Here is a 19,024-nt window from a genome sequence, read left to right as displayed (position 1 = left end):
TCACATGACTGACTGAATCTATTGTTATTAATCCCCTGCAGATCATCGTTCATCGTTCATCTTCTATTAAATCTATCCTGAGCTATTTTTGCTGAAAAACACCTATTTGTGCATTTTGGGTCTCTTTCTGTAACACCCGAAGACCCCACAAGATGGCGTTGACGCCCCAGGCCAAAAGGGGAAGAGCTGGTAATTGTTGGGGGCATTTATTGAAAGGTAAATCGTCTGTAAACCATTTGTTTGTCTGGATAATGTAAAGTGAGATTATAACATATTGTTTTGGTATCATAGTTTTTGGTTTATTTACTGTTTTCATTCTTAATACACATTTTTGGGCAGAGTGTCAATTAGTTTTTTTCCTTATTCTCCGTCCTTATCATGCTGTTTGATAACAATAATTGTGATAATACATCAACTTGATATTGCCTGTCCATCTACCTCATGGAAATGTGTCGAGGTAGTTGTTCTTCTGCTAACCACTCCTATTAAATATTCTCTTGAGTGTGACCTCCAGAGGTCAAGGCTGGAAGTGTAAATTGTGCCTGCCCACATGCACGTATTAGATACATACACGCACGCAAACACACGCACACACACGCACACACTCACCGATGCTCTTTAAACCGTTTATGCCAAACCGTTTATTTAGTGGGACAAGCAAATACAAACCGTTAGCCTAATAGCATAATTGAGTCTGTCATTTTTAATGTACACATTCTAAAAACAGCAAAAATAATAATTGGGGGGAAAAAAATCAAACGCAGCAAACAGCAAGAGTCAGTTTGCTTTGATTCGAACTTTGTGGATTACAATGACCTGAATTACTGACAGTCTGAGACACGGACACAATGAAGAAAACAAATCTGAGCAATCACAGTGAATTTTTGTTGATATTGTGACAGGAAGTTAAAAATGACTCTTAAATCATGTGATTAATTAAAGTAAGGAGGATTAATTAAAGTAAGTAGGAAAAGGAGAGCTACACTCCCCAATGCACTTTCAGACATTTATTGAACCGGCCAAACATACAAAAACTCACAGGAAGCATGTAACAGACTTCAGTTCAGTCAGTGGCTGAAGTGAAGAGGTAAAAAAAAAAAAAGTCGCATTTACACATTTATCTATGCGCTTGCAGCCGTGAAGCATGGAGCACTGGAGCAGGCTTAGTGGATCTATATCTGTATAAGTGCTACTATTTAGCGGTCGAACGTGGAATTGAATGCTTATTCATTATTAGATGTTTTTTTTCCGACGTAATTCATTCATTCATTATCCATACCGCTTCTCCTCACAAGGGTCGCGGGCGTGCTGGAGCCTATCCCAGCTGTCTTCGGGTGACACCCTGAATTGGTGTCAATCGCAGGGCACACAGAGACAAACATCCGCACTCACAATCACACCTAGGGGCAATTTAGACAGTCCAATCAACTTACCATGCATGTTTTTGGAATGTGGGAAGAAACCGGAGTACCCGGAGGAAACCCACGCAGGCACGGGGAGAACATGAAAAACTCCACGCAGGCAGGCAGGCAGGCAGGCAGGCAGGCAGGCAGGCCGGAGCCGGGATCGAACCCACAACCTCTGAACTGTGAGGCGGACGTGCTAACCAGTCGACCACCATGCCACCCTTCTATGTAATTGTCACTTTTAATAAGCAAGTAATATTATAAGTCGAAAATGAAATGACTCCGGGTCCGGCTTGTTCCTCCTCATGTAAGTGTTCATGTCTGCACAGCAAACACTGCACCTAGCACCTCCTCCGCTTGGCAAACCTTGCTCCTCCACAGACGCTGGCAAAAGGCGGACAGGCGGCGGCAGTGGCGGTGGCTGCTGGCTGAAAGGGCCAAAAGATGAGGAAGTAAGTCACGTAAGTCACGTAAGTCACGTTTGTCTGTTGGTCATTGACAGAGAACCTGCTTACCTGCAAGGCGTTAAGGGTGGGTGGGGGCCTACAAGTAGGAGTGAACAACTTTATTATTGTACAAGTCACTTCAGTTGGCAGGCAAACTAGTCGACTATTTAGCGAGAGAGTGAGTTAGTGGTGAGTTTGTTAGTGAGTGACTGTGGTAATTTTTAGTCAGGTAGGTGCCCCAAAAAAAAAGTGTGCGCCAACAGATCAGCTCTTAAGAAGTCTTGTTCCAGTTGAAGTGTTTCAGACCATATTTCTATATCAAAACATAAATGACCTTGGCACTGAATGAATTAATATTGTGGCCACAAATTTTAAAAAAAATCTCGTGATGTTTGTATCTCTGTTGGATCTGTTGCCTGCACTTGTTTTTCTTTAGTTCTAAGTGAAACACACAAATGAAAAAATCCTGATATGAGAGAGTGGTTGTCTTGTTTTATTTACTTTATTGTCATTTTCTTTATTTATTTCTTTTACAGCGATACCAACATTTTTTTACACGTGTAGTTAGTTTGTGGAAGTTAGGATTTAAATGTCATTCAGTACAGTTAACGATATCGTCTTCAGTCGCTACGCTGTCGCCATCTCCTGGTTAGTATGAGAAATGCTGTCGGTGACAGCTTCCGGGAATCTAAAACAAATGTACGAGCCGTACTTCGATTTGTGTCTCCTGCTATATTCTATTTTCGTTTTAGAATCGAGAATTAAAAATCAAACTGTTAAAAGCCTAACCGTTCCAGACAAACCAGAAAATCAATCCGTATTTCAATTTTGGTGTTTGTATTTTAAAATAAAAATTCAATCAACAGTCATTTTACTATTTTTCATATTTGCCTCCAATCATAACATGCAATGACCAAAAGAGACACGGACCACCGGAGTACTATCACGTTGGATATTTACTAACTCGCGTTTAACTGGTCGGTCCATACGTTTCGTCATCTCCCGACATTCTAGCAAGTCAATAGCTAAATTCGGTGTCCCGTAATAGAAAAGCAGGCTTATAAGGAAGTCCATCATATTGTTAAGTCCGGTCAATATGGAAACGACTCGAGAAAATGTCCACATGTGAGCCCATCTTCACCGAGCCTTCTGCCACATACAATACGGCGGCACGGACGTGAACGGTTTCGTCCGTAAGGAGAAATCTATATACATTTTGTAGCCCAGACAGCCACTGCGAGAAAATACACTGTACTCCCCAATTTGTCCACTAGAGGACAGGATAGTCGGTTGGTCTCAGAATAATAATTCTAATTTTGGGGCCTTTTTGTGATTTTTTCAGTCTGATTTATTTATATTAATTTAAAATGAGGATATTTGAGTACCTGAGTATTACTGCAAGTACTAAAAACACAGTAATCCGTAAATGTTCCACCAAACTGTAGCAAAATTGGTTTTAACAGCGATTCTTTCAATTTTATTTATTAAAATTCATCAAAATGCAGAACGCTTCACGAATTTGCGTGTCATCCTTGCGCAGGGGCCATGCTAATCTTCTCTGTATCGTTCCAATTTTAGTATATGCGAAGCCGAAGCTACGCAACATGTATTACCAGCAGTCCAGTATATGAAGTGCATATTAGACAACACAAGTCACACTTCAGGTGTCAGCCAGAACCACACAGACACATATTTGGATGTAAATATCCATACAATAATGGAAGCTGATTCAACAATGTGTTAATGTGTGATTATTGTGCCATCGTAAGCATAAATTCACAGAAAACTAACTGCAAACACAGGAAACCCCGGTCGAGCACCGCACAGCAATCTAATTGGCTGCCTGGAAGATTATGCAAAGATATTTGTCATCAGACGAGTGCCATTGGTGCAGACAAAAGGGCCGCGCCTCCTTGCTTCCCCCCGCCCGGGAATGCAGCTCGGGTGGGGGAGGGAGCGCCTCAGGCATGCTTGCATCAGGCCTGCAGTGCAGCCAAAGAAAACAAACCGCCCTGTAGTCCCAGTGAGCATGAGCATGAGTTTAGCAAGCCGATTGAGCATTTATTTGATTTCCTACTAGTGTGCTGAGCTATCCTACAAGTAGGGACACATAGTAGTGTACTAGTACATGCATTAAGATTCTATTGTCTCTTCATATGACTGACTGAATCTATTGTTATTAATCCCCTGCAGATCATCGTTCATCGTTCATCTTCTATTAAATCTATCCTGAGCTATTTTTGCTGAAAAACTCACCTATTTGTGCATTTTGGGTCTCTTTCTGTAACACCCGAAGACCCCACAAGATGGCGTTGACGCCCCAGGCCAAAAGGGGAAGAGCTGGTAATTGTTGGGGGCATTTATTGAAAGGTAAATCGTCTGTAAACCATTTGTTTGTCTGGATAATGTAAAGTGAGATTATAACATATTGTTTTGGTATCATAGTTTTTGGTTTATTTACTGTTTTCATTCTTAATACACATTTTTGGGCAGAGTGTCAATTAGTTTTTTTCCTTATTCTCCGTCCTTATCATGCTGTTTGATAACAATAATTGTGATAATACATCAACTTGATATTGCCTGTCCATCTACCTCATGGAAATGTGTCGAGGTAGTTGTTCTTCTGCTAACCACTCCTATTAAATATTCTCTTGAGTGTGACCTCCAGAGGTCAAGGCTGGAAGTGTAAATTGTGCCTGCCCACATGCACGTATTAGATACATACACGCACGCAAACACACGCACACACACGCACACACTCACCGATGCTCTTTAAACCGTTTATGCCAAACCGTTTATTTAGTGGGACAAGCAAATACAAACCGTTAGCCTAATAGCATAATTGAGTCTGTCATTTTTAATGTACACATTCTAAAAACAGCAAAAATAATAATTGGGGGGAAAAAAATCAAACGCAGCAAACAGCAAGAGTCCGTTTGCTTTGATTCGAACTTTGTGGATTACAATGACCTGAATTACTGACAGTCTGAGACACGGACACAATGAAGAAAACAAATCTGAGCAATCACAGTGAATTTTTGTTGATATTGTGACAGGAAGTTAAAAATGACTCTTAAATCATGTGATTAATTTAAAGTAAGGAGGATTAATTAAAGTAAGTAGGAAAAGGAGAGCCACACTCCCCAATGCACTTTCAGACATTTATTGAACCGGCCAAACACACAAAAACTCACAGGAAGCATGTATCAGACTTCAGTTCAGTCAGTGGCTGAAGTCCGGGTCCGGCTTGTTCCTCCTCATGTAAGTGTTCATGTCTGCACAGCAAACACTGCACCTAGCACCTCCTCCGCTTGGCAAACCTTGCTCCTCCACAGACGCTGGCAAAAGGCGGACAGGCGGCGGCAGTGGCGGTGGCTGCTGGCTGAAAGGGCCAAAAGATGAGGAAGTAAGTCACGTAAATCACGTTTATATGATGGTCATTGACAGAGAACCTGCTTACCTGCAAGGCGTTAAGGGTGGGTGGGGGCCTACAGGAGGAGTGAACACCTTTATTATTGTACAAGTCATTTCAGTTGACAGGCAAACTAGTCGACTATTGAGCGAGAGAGTGAGTTAGTGGTGAGTTTGTTAGTGAGTGACTGTGGTAATTTTTAGTCAAGTAGGTGCCCAAAAAAAAAGTGTGCGCCAACAGATCAGCTCTTATGAAGTCTTGTTCCAGTTGAAGTGTTTCAGACCATATTTGTGTGAATGCTGAAAGCATATGTTATTCTGATTCTTGTCCCGCTCACTTTTTGGTCCGGATTCAACTCCCACATAATACATCCGATTTCCACGGTTCTAATTTCAACAATATTCCCAAAATTCATGCCTTCCGGGGCATTATTTTTCTCATTCAACATACATACAGTATGTTCTGCCCCTGTTGTACTGTCATCCATCCATTATCTATACCGCTTATCCTCACCAGGGTCGCGGGGCGTGCTGGAGCCTATCCCAGCTGTCTTCGGGCAGTGGGCGGGGTAGACCCTGAATCAGTTGCCAGCCAATCACAGGGCACACAGAGACAAACAAACATTCACACTGACAATCACACCTAGGAGCAATTTAGACTGGTCAATTAACCTGCATGTTTTTAGAATGTGGGAGGAAACCGGAGTACCCAGAGAAAATCCACACAGGCACGGGAAGAACATCCAAAACCCACACAGGAAGGCCGGAGCCGGGATCGAACCCACGACCTCTGAACTGTGAGGCCAGCGTGCTAACCAGTCGACTACCGTGCCACCTTGTACTGACATCTGTTTTGGAAAAGGGTCCTTGTGTTCTTATTTTGCCAGTAGATGTCACACTTGCCATTATCGTACCTGTTTCTTCATTTGTTTGTTTCTCACGATACCACCTAGTGGCTAAGCACTGTAAGCAGCAGCCATATAGCCACAGCCGGAGAGGTAGAGAACATGATGACATTTACGTCTTTCCGCAGTGTTTTTGAAAAATATTTGCTGGTTATGACTGGGTTTCAGAGGTTTATAAGAGTGATAACCGCTGCAGTATGTCCAGTTAGAACATTATACTGTCCAGGTGAGCAATAATAATAACAATTTTGTCCCTGCAATCTTTAATTGCTTTGGATACGGGCGTGGTTTCTGTAGAACAAATACAAATAAAACAAACATGAGCGAATGCACTAAAATGCTTCGTCAACACGATACCAATTTACTGCGGTCATAACCATACACAAAGTTCAAAACAGTACGAGCAACGTCAAATGAAATGTCCACAAACAAACCACAATCACAAAAGACTATTTATATTGAGTCACTTCCTTGCTAATGCACGCACACCTTGTAAGTTGGATCGACTGAAGATAGAATGTTCTCACGTGTTACGATGACTTTGTCTGGCAATTATCGAGGGTCCTGAAATCGGTGACCAAAAACCTGCCTAACTAAAATTAAATTACACTAACAGACTAACCACCAGAGGGTGCTATGACAACATAAATAAGAAAGAACCTGGTCTTTTTAACAGTTTTCGTTGGCAGAGCATAATCTGCAAATCATGACAGTCATAATCCGGTGATGTATTGTGTTTTTGGTTATTTATGGTTTCTCAATGGTGTATCCTTTCAATATATAGAAACTACTGTTGTACAAGTTGGCTGATGCTGTTAGTCGTTAGCTGCTAACTTATGCTAAAGCTAATGATAGCTAAGGTGTGCTACGCAGGTGCCGAGTGATGTTGACATTTGTAATGTTTGTGTGTGCAGGAGCACTTATGTGTTGTATTTTGCCTGTATGTTGCAGTTTCACAACAAAAAAGAGAAAGAAAGGAAGGAGATAAAGACAAAGGCTACAACAACCACCTGTCCTTTTCTTGGAGCTCTGTCGATGTTTAGCTCACTGTCTAGGTTGCGTCCTTTGCACTAATCGAGGGCAGAAGATACAGATTTCTTACAATTTCATATTTTAAATTAAAAATTCCCCATTAATTTCCAATGGGACAGACATTACACTTTCAATTTCAGCATCCCCTACCTTCCTTCAATACAGTCACTTAGGTATGCGCGGCTTGTGGCTACTTCGACGCTCGATGAGCAAAAGTATCTCTCTGCAGCTTTTAGCTTTCAAAATAAAGGTTCACGTCAAAAGTTCCCATGTATATAGTTACATATAAATGTATATTTAAAAGTATATATGGTTCTAGGTTACAGTAATTTAAAGGAATGAATAAATTAGCTTGTGTTAACTTCTGAATGTAGGCCAAAGGGAGTCTGTTAAATAACCTTGGCGTTTTAATTGTCTCTATTCATTGTAGGCTGTAATCGACATCGTTCTGAAACAATGTCATATACTGTTGTGTTTTAACACCCGTTACGATTCCAGGGGACATTCGCTGCATATAGAGCAACTTCAGCCTCATAAATGTCCAAGACAATGTCATAATCCATAAAAAATGATCCCACTACGTCGACAAAGGTCCAGTAAAAGTATTCCAGTAATATAGTTAGTCCAAACCAAGCCTTAAATCCATAAAGCCACGTTATTAGCTGCTGCAACCATTACATATTTCCATCAGATACGCATATTTTGGACACATTTTCCATCGTAGGTAGAGTCCACGTCATCAGAGTAAAGCATGCAAGGTATCCAAATGTAGGTCTGCTTCCTGGTGTTCGATCGACACCTCACTTGATCCAATAAACTCATGTTTACTGTGTCAGGAGGTCAACAACAGCCAATGAACACATTGTGCGTATAACCACCCTTCCATATCGATGATTCAGCATTTGTGCCAGTCACAACCAAACTTGCTCAGCGTGCTGGTGATTGACGCATTCAACGGCCAATGAAATTCTAAAAAACAAAACGTATTCGGTTGCTTTGGAAATCTTTTTTGAACGACAACAAATCACACACTTTGCGTGCACAAGCCCATGCGTCAGAGCACACGCCACACAGCGTCACCTTTGATTTTTTTGCGTTTTTTTTATATCTGGATTTAGGGTAAGATAGCCCCAAGTCTTACTTTTCATTAGAACTCATGGTCATTTTTATATGTTGAAGCATTCCAGAATAGCAGCCTTTTCCCCTACATATGCGACCATGGTTGCAAAGGGTCACCCAAATGGCACACTTTTGGTTCACCTGTACCTCTCCTTTGGAAAACTTGCGCTCATTTTCTGTAGTATTATTGTCAAATTGGAAGATGGAATTGGGGTAGGCTTTGAGCTGTAATCCTGTTGTGTTATTCAGTCCACCACCCTGCTACATTAATTTTCCAGGCAGATTTTTGGACAAAGAAAAAAAAAATGGGCGGGCATGAAATCCGTCTTATTTTGTGTATTCAAACTTCCATAACTCAGTGCCAGTAGCACATAAAAGGATTCTGGTAGTTGAGGAGGAAAATTCAAAGTGTTATCTTCAAAAAGAGACCAAAACTATGCTGATACCACAGCTTCAAATTTACTTTGGGTGCACCTTTTTGGGCGTTCGGGTAAAAATGACAGGTAGAATGGTAAAGGGTTTTAAAGAGAAACAAATCTCACCTACAGTGCTATGAAACAGAGAATTGTCACATTAATCCCCAAACCTAACAAAGACAGACTTTTACTTTAAAATTAGCGACCTATAACTTTATGTGATGATTACAAATTGTTAGCGCGTTTACTCGAATACATTAGATATGGGTTTAACAAATCTAGTTGATGAATGTCAATCGGCTTTTATAAAGGGTAGAGCGCATACATAACCATACAATTTGTTAGGTTAGAGTGAATATGTTACAAGTGACAGTAACATACTGTTTCTAGAATTTTTTTTTTTAAGGCTTTTGACACCTTTGAACATCCATTTTTGTTAGAAGCGCTTCACTTTTGGGGTTTTGGGAATAAATGGTGTAATATTGTGGAAATGTTTTACACTGACATCAGCAGCTCTGTTTCTCTGAACCCCAGAGTGACCCCTAGATTGAAAGTATTACGTGGTATTCGCCGGGGATGCCCGGTTTCTCCCAAGCTTTTTATACTGGCAACACAACTATCCATCCATCCATTATCTATATCGCTTCTCCTCACAAGGGTCGCGGGGCGTGCTGGAGCCTATCCCAGCTGTCTTCGGGCAGTAGGCGGGGGACACCCTGAATTGGTTGCCAGCCAATCGCAGGGCACATAGAGACAAACATCCGCACTCACAATCACACCTAGGGGCAATTTAGAGAGTCCAATCAACTTACCATGTTTTTGGAATGTGGGAGGAAACCGGAGTACTGGGAGAAAACCCACGCAGGCACGGGGAGAACATGCAAACGCCACACAGGGAGGCCGGAGCCGGGATCGAATCCACGACCTCTGAACTGTGAAGTGGACGTGCTAACCAGTCGACCACCGTTATCTGAGAACTGGGTAGTTGTGGTGTCATTTTCAGTCGACAGAAGTGACAAAATGGCCGCCCCCTGAGATGGCTAAAAACGGGTGGATTAACTCTTATTCCACAAACGCAATATTTATCAGAATGCCTTCTTTCAACTAGTGGGCTTGCATAGAACATATTCTTGAAAAAAATGTTTGGGTTGATTTCCCCTTTGAATCCGAAATAAACTTACTTACAATACTTAGGATTGACAATATTGAAAAATGTCACTATAGAAGAGAAGACATAAACATTGCTAGCCGTTTGCTAGACATGAAAAAGTCACTTAGTCTCTGGTTAATTCGAGACCTTACTATTTTTGGCAGAATAATTATTTTCGCCTCTAGATCACATATGTCCAAGTCAAAGGCCCGCGGGCCGGATGTGGCCCGTGAGAAGGTTTTCTTTGGCCCCTGGGATGATATTGATTTATCATTAGAACCGGCCCACAGACCGCAGCAAGCCCGTGTGGGTAGCAGATGTGATCGGATGTCCAGATTGGATCGAGTGCTTCACGCCTGCCGATGACGTCACGCTTTATAATATAGTTCTGCAATATATGTCTTTGCGTTTGTGTTTGGAACCCCCCTGGCTGTTGTGTTTGTATGTTCTGAGTTACTAAATAAAAAATAAAATAACATTTTATTATCTATCTAAAATAATATTACTGCTACTTTTGGGAGGACCGTCTTTCGGCCGTCTACATGTCACGTGTGAAGACGTCACGTCACTGTTTTCGGAATTGGATTGTGGTTATTCGGAGTAAAACACGTTTTCTTAAGAAATACATCACATTATATACAGTACATACAATGTTGCAGCCCGAGTCAACCACAAAATTGTTTCCAGTTCGGCAGGAGAAACGCAAACGTTCCACTGATGTTGTTTTACAAGACTTCTTCTCTGACAAACAAAGAGACAAAGAAAAAAAAAAAAAAAAAAAAAAAAAAATATATATATATATATATATATATATATATATATATATATATATATATATATATATATATATATATACACACACACACACACACACACACACACACACATATGCAGAAATATGTCACAAAGCGCGACGTCATCAGCAGGCACGAAGGACTCGATCCAATCTGGACATTTAAACAAGTTTCAATGAACATTTGTTCAATCCAGCCCTTGGTTTGAAGCAAAATTTTTAATTTGGCCCTCCGTCCATTTGACTTTGACACCCCTGCTCTAGATATGTTAAGAAAGCCAACACTGTTATAACACTGTTATTTTCCAGTTCTTGTGGAAGAATACAACACATTATATTAAAAGATCCCAGCTTGTTAAGGAATATAACAATGGTGGCACCAGAATTTGAATCTATGATTGGTACATTGAGAGTGAGTTGGATCAAATCTAGTCTGTCGCAGCCCATCTCCCTTTGGTTCCACATTCCAAGGTCTTTATTTTAAGAAAATTGGAGGTTTGGATTTGGTGCTGACATGTAATTTTAACAGAATCCCAATCAAGTTGTCTAATTTTCATAAACAAATTCTTTTTTTCTGGAAAATGATATTTGCCCATGACAACTTTTCTCCTTATGGAACAATATGGTATTCTACTAAATAGAAAACCAGCCTTTAAAAATATTTGGTTTGAGTAGGGCCTCATATTTGTAACTGATTTAATGGGCAGCCAAGGGACCTTTTTGAGGTACACAATATTTATGGAAAAATATCAGTTGAATTGTTCTCAAAAAGAGTATGACAAAATCTGTAACGTAATCCCTTTGCCACTGATCCATTTATTCTGACTTTTTTGATGTATAACAATGCTGCCAATGTATTGCCAAGACTATCGATTGAAGAATGTATTTTGTTCGAATACAAATGTGATAAAAAGTTTATTGGTAAGGTCTTTAAAGCCCAAATATTTCAGGATTATACTATATTTTCATATTCCACTGTGTGCATGAGGCTTTTGAAACCTTCCCCTGACACAGTGACACAGTATTAAGGGGAATCATTTCTTGACAATTTAACGAGTTATAGCCCTCAAAATTTCTTTGTGCCGATGCAGACTTTTTTCATAAGGCCTGACTAACGCGAATGCTGCCGCTAGTTGTTGCCTCCCCGTCATCTGTCTTTTTCGAACCTGTTTGACAGGCTTCATACTGAAGTTGGTGGTGTTTTTGTAAGTGTTGATATAAGTTGGTCGTGTTGCCTCTGGGTCTGGCTATTGGCTGATAGCAAATTTTGCATCCGCCGCTTTCCTTTCGATCCGCATATTTATCTATTTTTTCTTTGTCGAATCTGAAGTTCGTCCAAATAATAGACGTAGTGGCCTTCTTTGGCACGAGCCGCTCCTTCTACTCCTCTGAAGCGGCAAAAGTTCCTTCTTCCATTACATCCACGGCAGTCATAGCAAAACCCGAGGTTCACGTGGACTGTGTTTTGGTCGTGCTCTGCTGACTGTCGGCATCCAAGCACAGACTAATGTGTATAAGCCAACAACACTGATTGGCCGGTACCATTCAGACCCGAGCATCGACAATTCTGGTTGGCTAATACAGCTATCACTCAAACGCTAATGCGGAAGAGGGTGGCTTGTAGGAAAATATATAAAATGGCACTGTCTTGCAATTGCATTACTGCTCCATGTCGATTACATTTCGATTTATTGTACAGCCCTAAACATATTATTGGGTTGGGCGAAAACCAAATTACTGTCCACTAGACATATCCGCTACACATTTATTGCTGCTTTCCTATTGGACCACTTTGCGCCACATGACCCACAGTACCCGGCAATTGCTCAGCTTTTGTTTCATTTGCAGTATGTCAAGTGCGTGTAGTTTGTTGTTTGGGCTGTAAATGTTTTTGTTATGGCTATTTGACGTTTGTCACCGTCCCTGTAGCTCGTCCTGTTGGGAATGAACTGGTCCCCTCTAACAAGCTGTAGTTATCGCTTCTCGGCCTTTTGGCTACGAATGTGATCACCCCCTTTGGCTTTGGGTTCTACGTTTGTAGTGGCAGAAAGCTAGCTCACAGGGGGATACATTTGCATACGATTGTGTTGATAATAACGGTCTTTGTTTTAGTGGCAGTCCTAAGGTAAGTAGTATATTGTTGTCTTGTATTTTGTGGTCCTCCCACCATGTCGGCCATTCATGCCGGCATGGAGGCACCACGGCGTGCGCTTTACCTTTGAGGAGATGGATGGAGAACCCCTGGGGATGTCGCGGTTGGACTTCTCCAGGAAGCTCATCCAGGAGACCTTGAAATTTAGAGCTGATCAGCTAAACTGCATTATGACATTACCATCTAGTAAAGGTTTTGATGTCAGCTTTAATTCCGCTATAAACCTCCAAGAATTTTGGTCCCGGTACGAAAATGTAAAAGCCCAGTTTTCTATGTTCAACGTTGAGAAACTGACTGATAATGCTGCTAAAACAGTTATTGTCAGAATGTTCAATGAGACAGTTAACGCAGATGACATTTGTTTTTGGCTGGGCAGATATTGCACGGTAAAAGGTCAGAGTGTGAAGGTGAGGGATGCGGACGGCACTTGGAATTGCGCTTGGCGGGTACCCATTCAACTATGGCAGGACCCCCAGGGCTTCCAGGGCCCGAAACATCTCCCATCCATGATAGTCTTGGTTGAAAACCGAGGCTACATACACCATCAGGGTCAACCCAAGCTTTGCCTCAAGTGTGGTGAGCATGGGAACCTGGCAGAGGCATGCGAAAAAAATCATTTGTGGGAGAGTAATTGGGCATACTTTTGAAGAATGTACCAGTGGCAGAAAGTGCAATCTCTGTGTATTGGACCCACCAACAGGGAGCTCAGAAGAAAGTGGCATGTTGCAAGAACTGCCCACAAGCGAATCAAGTGAAGCCAGCTCACAGCAGATTGACAGTGAAGACACCCAGATCCCTTGTGCACAAAAATCCAAAAGGCTTGCATCCGAAAGGTCTTCTGAGTCCCCTTTGACTTTAGAGAAGAGGGGAAAGCTTTGGAGCTCAAGCCAGTGAGGTGGATGAGCCCAGAGTTTTCCCTTGCAGCTCACCAAATGAGCTCTCCTGTTTAAATATCAGATTGCAATCAACACCCAAAAGTCGCAATACCATGAATTTAAGGTTGCGTGAGAAACCATCACCAAAAGTTTCTCGAAGAAGTGATCATCTACCCAAGTGTGAAATCAAGGATCAGAGCCCAGAACGTCTTGTCCTTTTTAAAAACTATTAAGTCTGATGTGTTTTTAATCCAAGAATGTGGTCTACCTTTTTTAAGAAAGTACAAACAGTGGGAGGAATTGTGGCCACACCCATCATTATGGAGTGGCTCGAATGAAAATCGGGATGATGGGGTGGCCATTTTAATAAACAATTCCCAAAGTGAGTGTCAGGTTCACACCAAGTGAGACATTCATAAACAATGCACACAATGAGGAGAGAAGGCATTCTACAACAATATTGTCTTTTTACTTGCAAGGAGAGCGCAGGGAAGTGTACGATTACAGTTCCTAAAACGCTCTGCCCGGCTCCTGCGCCCCCTTTCTTTTTATTATTCTTCGGTGTCCCTGATAACAAAGGTGTTCCAGCTCTAAGGGAAAGGGGAGCGAAAGCAGCTGGAACACTATGAACTTGTTTTGTCTATGCGTGTGTGTGTGTGTGTGTGTGTGTGTGTGTGTGTGTGTGTGTGGGGGTGCGTGTGTGGGTGTGTGTGTGCGTGCGTGCGTGTGTGTGTGCAATTAACATACATATGTGAAAGCAAAGCACACCAAGCAAGTTGGCCTAATGATAAAAATCAAACACATAAATAATAAAATGCATTATTATTCTTACATTCCCCCCTGTTTTTACATAATATAAAGCTAAACACATGAACAATAAAATACATCATTATTCGTGTATAGTATAAAGCTAAACCTACAAAACTAACAGGCTTAATCATGAAAATCAACACGAATAATAAACTGCATTATTATTCTTACATTTCCCCCCTGTTTATTATAATATAAAACTAACTATAATATAAAGAAAAATCTGATTGAAAAATCCAACACCCGAATCATTATATACAACATTAATCACATTCCCCCCTGTTTCTCTTACATTTGCACAATCCTCATATCATCGAATAGACCCTCCACAAAGGCTTTAATCTACCGAATCACTCTCATGAAAACAAATGTAATTACACCCGAGCTTGTCAATGTAATTTTACTCATGATCTTTAAGACCCGGAAAGAGATCTGGAAAAGAAAACGAAATGTCAACAGGAGACTCAAAAGAAGTGTCATCAGTGTCATCATTACTCTCAACTGTACGATAAAGCAATAACGGATAAACATCGTTTAATTTGGACGTCGTAGGTGCAATAGCTGTAGTGATCAACCAGTTGAGCAGCGCTCTAAGACAAGGAATACAACAACACCCACACAACGTGAGGATAGCTGCAAACACAGCAACAGAAACCAGGACAAAGGAAACCAAGTCCTTGTCATCTACCAAATGTTCTTTCCTACCACTCCGTCCAAAGAGACGTGTCCACTCCAGAGTGCTCCTTCATCTTGTGGTTGAGAACGCGGAGGCCATCGATGGCCCTGGTGAGGGACCCCTCCGGGGCCGTGTTGTTAGGTATGAATGTACAACACCGGTCGCCAAGCATGGCGCACACCCCACCCTTTTCCGCCAGGAGCATGTCAACCGCTATGCGGTTCTGGAACGTCATGAGAGAGGTGGCTGCCAATTGTTCTTTAATAGCAAGAAATCCTGCTTCAGTATAGTTACCCAGTTTCTGCACATTGTAGTGGAGGCAGTTGATCCTGTCAACATTTTTATTCGGCGTGATCCAAATAAAAATGGACTCCCAACCATCCATTGCTGCATTACAGCAATGGATGCTGCAATAACTGCTCTTCCAGAGTGCGGCAATGCACCGTCCAATTCGAAATAATTAGTTTCATTTTGTCTCTATCTTGCCGCACCAAAACTGAGGTCGAAAAATGACCTTTACAATCGATCAACTGAATAAGGGGTCGCCATAATTTAAGATAATGCTGTGCTTAACACTAAAATTTGCTTTATTTCACAAAAAACTTTCCTGCTTCATTGGTCTACCTTAAAGGTGATGTCATTTGAGGTCTTCACTATTACATTTTTTCACCAATGATTCCTGCATAATTTGGCACCCAGATTCAGCAACAATTTGTTAGACCTAAAAAATGACATCATCCACCCCTTCGTTTGATGTTTTGGAGCCTGGAGAATTGCACTTTGTTTTTGTTTTTCTATTCCCCACTACAATTATACTTCCAACACTAAGATTGCGTCCCAAATATTTGACTTGTTGTTTCTACATCCGTAGTTTATTTTGCTTACTTTGTGCTCTTCTTCAGCCAAATGTTATAATAATGAACAAGAATTGTCCCGCCTTGTCGCAGGGTCAGACAAGAGCGGAGCAGAGGGCCCAGGTGCCCCTCCCTGATGTCTGCGCCGCCGCTCAAGTCACATTATCTTCGTTTCTTACTTTTTGCCCATTAAATGCTTCTGCTATATGATTGATTCCTGTAACACGGCTACTTTATGTGTAATTAACTTAACCATTAAAACGTGTTCAGCTATCCATGCGTCTAAATATTGGATCTTATCAGGATCCTGTTTTTCAACAAACTTCCAATCCTTACATTGCATTTTATGAATTAAATTTACTACCCATTTTCCCCATTGTATAGACAATTTGGTCCAGCTTGCTAACACCTAGGGTGTTCTAAAAACTGGATTTTTATCAGTAGGACAGCAATTCAAACTTCCTGTTGTGGTCATTCTCACTACAACCTTTTCAGATGGAGAATTCTTGCTTCTGCATCCACACCAGTCTGCTGTTCATTATCCTACTACATATACTACTAATTATACTATACTAATTATATGGAATAAAATACCTAGTGGTATTTTAATTCGCAATCACTCTGTTCACCTACACACTTCACACAGGGTTTCACAACCGATTTGCCCAAACATACCCACACCCAGAATTCAAGTGTACACGGGCCTTCGCCATCCTTTATTATGATTATTATTATTATTATTATTATTATTATTATTATTATGATTATTATTGTTATTATTGTTATTTTCTTTTTTTAAGCTGGCCAGCAAAGTCATATTTTGTTATCCAAAGGTTTAAGTGTTGTATTTTGGAAGGACAGTGACGCTCCACAAATGTCCAATCTTTGCATGCGAGGTTTTGTTTAGGATCACTTTTATCACCGATTTTACTGTTAACTTTCCCGTTTTTTTTTCTTTTTTTTCCCTAGAGTCAGTTTTATGACACCTAGGGTGTCCTATACTGACTTTTACCTTAAAACAGGGTGACAATCAACCCAGTGTGTGGAAATCCTCAAGCTTCTACCACAAGTGGCGGAGGATTCTTGCCTATTGCGTCCACACAAAGTTGTCACTTACAATCCTGTTTACATTCACTCACACAGTTTTTACACAGTCACACTATTAGCAGCGTTTTTCACGGAGTTTAAGTACGTACAGGACACTGTCGCCCTTACAGTTTTATAGACTTACTCTGTCTTTTACCTTGACATTGACTAGTATTCTCAAGGCTTACACAGTTTTAAAGACTTACTCTGTCTCACAGTTTTATAGACTTACTCTGTCTTACAGTTTTATAGACTTACTCTGTCTTACTACTTGACCAGGGACTAGTATTGTCAAGGTTTTTTACCAGCGCGCAATTCACTCATCCACGAGTGTCGTGAGTTTCCTACTCACCCAGAGATGTCTTCACTCCTCCGGCTTCCCGTCAGCCTTCAGTTCCCAGAAGTGGAGCCAAAGACCAGTCCCACAAAGGGTCTTAGAGCCGTGGCCACGGACTTTACCTGGAGGTTGACTCGACAGCTGGAAACCTTCCGGCATATAGGGATCCGGCTCGAAGGACCAATTTAATGTCAGGTTCACACCAAGTGAGACATTAGTAAACAACGTACACAATGAGGAGAGAAAACACTCAACAACAATATTGTCTTTTTACTTGCAAGGAGAGCGCAGGGAAGTGTACGATTACAGTTCCTAAAACGCTCTGCCCGGCTCCTGCGCCCCCTTTCTTTTTATTATTCTTCGGTGTCCCTGATAACAAAGGTGTTCCAGCTCTAAGGGAAAGGGGAGCGAAAGCAGCTGGAACACTATGAACTTGTTTTGTCTATGTGTGTGTGGGGGGGGGGGGGGGGGGGGGGTTGCGTGTGTGTGTGTGTGTGTGCAATTAACATACATATGTGAAAGCAAAGCACATCAAGCAAGTTGGCCTAATGATAAAAATCAAACACATAAATAATAAAATGCATTATTATTCTTACAGTGAGGTTAAAGGGAGAATGGTGGTGGAAAATGGACGAGCACTGTTAACACATCTAACATTTTTAGGACAGGATTTTAACCTTTTACATATTTATGGGTATAATGATAAACATGATAGGTAGGAGCTTTTAGAAAACCTGCAGCCCCACATGCTAGGTCATGTACCATTAGTTATGGGAGGGGATTTTAATTGTGTTTTAAATGTAAGAGATAGAAAGGGAGCTGGGGAGGATTTTAAAGTGGACAAAACATCTGTTTTACTGAAAGACATTGATCGGGTTTTTAAATTAGACGATTGTTTTAAAACCATGCATCCAAGAGAGGAGGGCTTCACGTGGTTCAGTAGTGATAGCACCAGAGCCTCTTGCATAGACTACATATTTACACGGGACTGTGGAAGCTGAACTGCTCCCTGCTGGAGGGCGAGGCCTTGGTTGCTAAATACAGGGAGCAGTACAAGGACTGACAGACACTTCAAGATTTGTACAAATCGAGGGCACAGTGGTGGGAAATGATAAAGCTAAGAACTCAGACCTTCTTTAAAAAAGCAGGTAAGGAAAAAAGAAGGAAGGAAATGAGACACATGCTGGGCCTGCAAAAGAGACTACAAAGGTATTTTAATTGATCACAAAAGGGCATTAATTTTAATGAGGAAATTAAACAGGTCAAAAATTAACTGAGACCTCTAGCAGATATCAAAAGTAGACGTGTAATATTAAGGAGCAAAGAAAAAGAAATAGAGGAAGGAGAAAAATGTACCAAGTATTTCTTCAAAAAAATTATGAGTAAGGGTGTGGGTATCTTCAAGCTGCAAAAAGGAAATGGAGCTATAACGGAAATAAGCAGTGAAATAAACGAGGAAGTTGAAACTTACTACCAGAGACTGCATGACAAAAGAGATACTCAATCAGAGACAATGTCAGAAGTATTAAACTTCACTGAGAAAACCGTGACCGACA

General features: G+C 41.1%; 1 long non-coding RNA gene and 1 other non-coding gene across 2 annotated transcripts; both read right to left on the bottom strand.

Moving 5' to 3' along the window:
• Window positions 1-633: 633 nt before the first annotated feature.
• LOC147132673 (uncharacterized) lies at window positions 634-10,266 on the bottom strand. The gene is made up of 4 exons (XR_015082010.1): window positions 5,313-10,266; window positions 5,047-5,234; window positions 1,922-1,949; window positions 634-1,834 (listed from the first exon to the last, which is right to left on the bottom strand). It is a non-coding gene; the product is annotated as an uncharacterized LOC147132673 (long non-coding RNA).
• On the bottom strand, window positions 3,348-3,453 carry LOC147132674 (U6 spliceosomal RNA). Its single transcript, XR_015082345.1, has one exon. It is a non-coding gene; the product is annotated as a U6 spliceosomal RNA (small nuclear RNA).
• Window positions 10,267-19,024: the final 8,758 nt, after the last annotated feature.

Source organism: Filicampus tigris, chromosome 18 (assembly GCF_054856515.1).
Source record: "Filicampus tigris isolate MCC_2025a chromosome 18, RoL_Ftig_1.0, whole genome shotgun sequence".
NCBI classification, from domain to species: Eukaryota; Metazoa; Chordata; class Actinopteri; order Syngnathiformes; family Syngnathidae; genus Filicampus; species Filicampus tigris.
This window is presented reverse-complemented; position numbering and strand designations above follow the sequence as displayed.